The 5000-nt window shown below is 49.6% G+C and overlaps 1 pseudogene; it reads right to left on the reverse strand.

Moving 5' to 3' along the window:
* Window positions 1-5000, reverse strand: part of LOC123516234 — a 23203-nt pseudogene that overhangs the window by 11330 nt on the left and 6873 nt on the right.

Raw genomic sequence — 5000 nt, forward strand, 5'->3', positions numbered from 1 at the left:
GCCATGACCTGGTGCTCCAGCACGCGGCGCGGCACGTGGTCACGCACGTGGTAGCCGCGGTTCTTGATCAGCGTGTCCAGCGTGTCCTGCGCCAGGCACACGCCCTCCTCACCCAACCCCTCCCCGCCACCCTCACCCTCCCGCCCACCCCACCCTCCCCGCCGCTGCCACCCACTACCACGCCGCCCCCCACCTCCACGCTGCAGTCTCCGCCGCCGCCGTCGCCACCACCGCCTCCACCGCCGCCGCCGCCCTGGCCCTCCACCGCCAGCGTGACCGTGGCCACACCCGCCGTGGCGGTGTCCCCGGAGGTGGAGGAGGGCGCGTCATACTTGTCCTGGGGGGCGTGGCGGGGGTCGCCGCGCCGCGCCCACAGCCTGAGGAAGGCGTCCCTCACCCCCCGCCAGGGCGCGGCGTCCATGGCCCCGCTCACCGGCGGGGGCTGCAGGCCAGGGGGCGGGGCCCCCGGCCGAGGCAGCGCTACCACCACATAGACGACGCTTTCTGTGGTAGCCACGTCAGGCGAGGGGCGCAGCGCCCCCGGCACGCCGCGCCACGGACACTCATGCGGGGGGGGCGCCGCGCCAGCACTGTCACTAACACATACACTCACACACACCGCCACACAGTCACATGGCGGCGCCGAGGCGCGGCGCGGCGCGGGCGGCGGGTGGCAGGCGGCGGGGCGGTCACGCGAGGGTGGCGGCGGCGGCAGTGGCTGTGGCGGGGGTGGAGGCGGCGTCTAGCGTATTGTGGGAGGCCTGGCGGTGGCCTGCAGCCACTGCGGGGCGTTTGGTGGTGGTGGTAGTGGTGGTGGTGGCGGCGTTTGTGCTGGTGGTGGTGGTGGTGGTGGTGGTGGTGGAGGTGCTGCTGGTGCTGCGGCGGGCCAAGGCCATCTGTGGGGGAGGAAGGCAGGCGTGAGCTGTGAGGCGCCAGGCCAGACCTGTGTGCCGGGCAGCGACACCCCGCACTGTGCCGCTGCCCGATGCCGCCCCGCTGTGTGTGTGTGTGTGTGTGTGTGTGTGTGTGTGTGTGTGTGTGTGTGTGAGAGAGAGAGAGAGAGAGAGAGAGAGAGAGAGAGAGACTAATTCGTAGAGGCATCATAAACTTTGTGGTTGTGACCGTCTTGGCTGTGTGTGTGTGTGTGTGTGTGTGTGTGTGTGTGTGTGTGTGTGTGTGTGTGTGTGTGTGTGTGTGTTTCACTGTTTGATCTGCTGCAGTCTCTGACGAGACAGCCAGACGTTCCCCTACGGAACGAGCTCAGAGCTCATTATTTCCGATCTTCGGATAGCCTGAGACCAGGCACACACCACACACCGGGACAACAAGGTCACAACTCCTCGATTTACATCCCGTACCTACTCACTGCTAGGTGAACAGGGGCTACATGTGAAAGGAGAGACCCAAATATCTCCACCCGGACGGAGAATCGAACCCCGGTCCTCTGGCTTGTGAAGTGTGTGTGTGTGTGTGTGTGTGTGTGTGTGTGTGTGTGTGTGTGTGTGTGTGTGTGCACGAGAAGGAGACATCCATGTGTACATTTACACAAATTTTCAGCAGCTTTGTGACAACTGTAATGGCTACGAAGAGATTTAAATCTCTCTCTCTCTCTCTCTCTCGAAAAAACGAAACAAAAGCAACACAACAAACACAACCAACAAAACAACAAACACATTAAAACAACAACAAAACAACAAAACAATACAAAAACAACGACACTCAAAATTTTACAAAACAAAAACACGAAAAAACAACAAGACAGAAAATAAGAGAAAATAAAGCAAGAACACACAAAAAAAAATGAAAAAAATAGAAAAAAATAAAAAAACAAAAGATAGAAAAAGAAAAAAAACATTATACAAAAACAAACAAAAAATAAAAGAATAAAACAAACAGAAGAAAAACAAAAACTAAACAAAAATAAAACAAACAGGACGAAACAAAACAAAGCAAAAAAAAAAAAAATATATGAAAAAGATAAAAATGTTGAAAAATAGAAGAAAAACATACAAACAAACAAACAAATAAAATCAAGATAACAGGAACAACACAAAAAAATCAGGAAACACATCAAAACAACATCAAATTGAACCAAACAACAAAAAAAAGATAATAAAAACAGTTCCAAACACGATAACTCACACACACACACACACACACACACACACACACACACACACACACACACACACACACACACACACACACACACACACACACACAGAAAAATTGGATAAGTGTAGATATGGAGACGGGACCACACGAGCATAAAGCCCAGGCCCTGTAAAACTACAACTAGGTAAATACAACTAGGTAAATACACACACACACACAAACACACACACACACAAACACACACGCCCGGTAGCTCAGTGGTTAGAGCGCTGGCTTCACAAGCCAGAGGACCGGAGTTCGATTCCCCGGCTGGGTGTAGATATTTGTGTGTGTCTGCTTTGACGTGTAGGTGGTGTTCACCTAGCAGTGAGTAGGTACGGGATGTAAATCGAGGAGTTGTGACCTTGTTGTCCCGGTGTGTGGTATGTGCCTGGTCTCAGGCCTAGCCCAAGATCGGAAATAATGAGCTCTGAGCTCGTTCCGTAGGGTAACGTCTGGCTGTCTCGTCAGAGACTGCAGCAGATCAAACAGTGAAAATACACTGGCTTCACAAGCCAGAGGACCGGGGTTCGATTCCCCGGCCGGGTGGAGATATTTGTGTGTGTCTCCTTTGACGTGTAGGTGGTGTTCACCTAGCAGTGAGTAGGTACGGGATGTAAATCGAGGAGTTGTGACCTTGTTGTCCCGGTGTGTGGTGTGTGCCTGGTCTCAGGCCTAGCCAAGATCGGTAATAATGAGCTCTGACCTCGTTCCGTAGGGTAACGTCTGGCTGTCTCGTCAGAGACTGCACCAGATCAAACACTGAAACACACACACAGCCAAGTAAATGAAACACTCTCAAACACAATAGTCTAGAAAAACACACGTAAAACACAACAACAACAACAACAACAACAACAAACACAAGAACAACAAAACATTAACTACACATCAGAGACACACACACACACACACACACACACACACACACACACACACACACACACACACACACACACACACACACACACACACACACACACACACACACACACACACACACACACACATACACACACACAGACAAAAAACAACAGCAACACCCACAAACACACAGAAACATCAACACACACACACACACACACACACACACACACACACACACACACACACACACACACACACACACTGCGTAGTGTAGTGGTTAGCACGCTCGACTCACAATCGAGAGGTACGGGATGTAACTCGAGGGTTGTGGCCTCGCTTTCCCGGTGTGTGGAGTGTGTTGTGGTCTCAGTCCTAACCGAAGATCGGTCTATGAACTCTGAGCTCGCTCCGTACTGGGGAAGACTGGCTGGATGACCAGCAGGCGACCGAGGTGAATTACAACAAACACACAAAGCCACAAGCAAGCCCCAGTAACCCACAGTAACGAACAGGACCAGACAGTAACACGCAGTAATACACAAGAACGCGACACTTTTCCTCATCTTTACCAACGCGTCACCAGCGCTATCTAGGAACACGCTGCGGCAACATAACTTACATTGCCGAGTTGCATTTCCTGTGATAGATCGGGCAGAGAGAGAGAGAGAGAGAGAGAGAGAGAGAGAGAGAGAGAGAGAGAGATAGTAGTAGCAATTTATTTTTCTCTTTTCTTCTTTTTCTTCTCCTCTTCCTCCTCCTCTTCTTTATCTTCCTCCTTCTCCTCCTCCTCCTTCTCCTCTTTCTGGTAAAAAACATTAAAACCACAAGAGAGAGAGAGAGAGAGAGAGAGAGAGAGAGAGAGAGAGAGAGAGAGAGACAGAGAGAGACAGAGAGAGAGAGAGTTATGTCTTTATTGTGATGGCTTGACTGTGTTAAGAGAGGTTGTAAAAGAAAGGTCTCTCTCTCTCTCTCTCTCTCTCTCTCTCTCTCTCTCTCTCTCTCTCTTGTGGTTTTAAAGAAAGAAATGCACCAGGAGGAGGAGGAGGAGGAGGAAGGAAGAGGAAGAAGAAGAAGAAGAAGAAGAAGAAGAAGAAGAAGAAGAAGAAGAAGAAAAGAAATGAGTAGACTACTACTACTACTACTGCTACTGCTACTGCTACTGCTACTACTACTACTACTACTACTACTACGATAAAAATAATTTTCTCTCTCTCTCTCTCTCTCTCTCTCTCTCTCTCTCTCTCTCTCTCTCTCTCTCTCTCTCTCTTCCAACGTGCTATTAAGAGAGAAATTAGATCAAGTTTTACGCTCAGTCTTTTGTATATATATATATATATATATATATATATATATATATATATATATATATATATATATATATATATATATATATAGAGAGAGAGAGAGAGAGAGAGAGAGAGAGAGAGAGAGAGAGAGATAATTATCATGTACCTCCTGATTATTACTGCCAAACTCACTCTCTCTCTCTCTCTCTCTCTCTCTCTCTCTCTCTCTCTCTCTCTCTCTCTCTCTCTCTCTCTCTCTCTCTCTCATTGCAAGTCAGGAGTAGCTTTGTTAAGGAGAAAATAAGAAAAAGAATAAGAAGAGGAGGAGGAAGAAAAAGAAGAGAGGAAGAAGAAGAGGAGGAGGAGGAGGAGGAGGAGGAGGAGGAGGAGATAAAAAATGTGAGCTAAATGACAGAGGGGAAGGAAAAGGAGGAAGAGAAGGAAGAAGAAGAAGCGGAGGAGGACGAGGAAGAGGAGGAGGAGAAGGAGAGAGGAGGAGGAGGAGGAGGAGGAGGAGGAGGAGGAGGAGGAGGAGGAGTGGTGATAAAGAGTCACATCAAAGAGGAAAGGTGATAAAGAGGAGGAAGAGGAACAAGATTACAATATAAGAGAGAGAGAGAGAGAGAGAGAGAGAGAGAGAGAGAGAGAGAGAGAGAGAGAGACTAAGAAGGGATTTACCGCAGTCTCTCTCTC

Source organism: Portunus trituberculatus, chromosome 5 (assembly GCF_017591435.1).
Source record: "Portunus trituberculatus isolate SZX2019 chromosome 5, ASM1759143v1, whole genome shotgun sequence".
Classification (NCBI taxonomy): Eukaryota; Metazoa; Arthropoda; class Malacostraca; order Decapoda; family Portunidae; genus Portunus; species Portunus trituberculatus.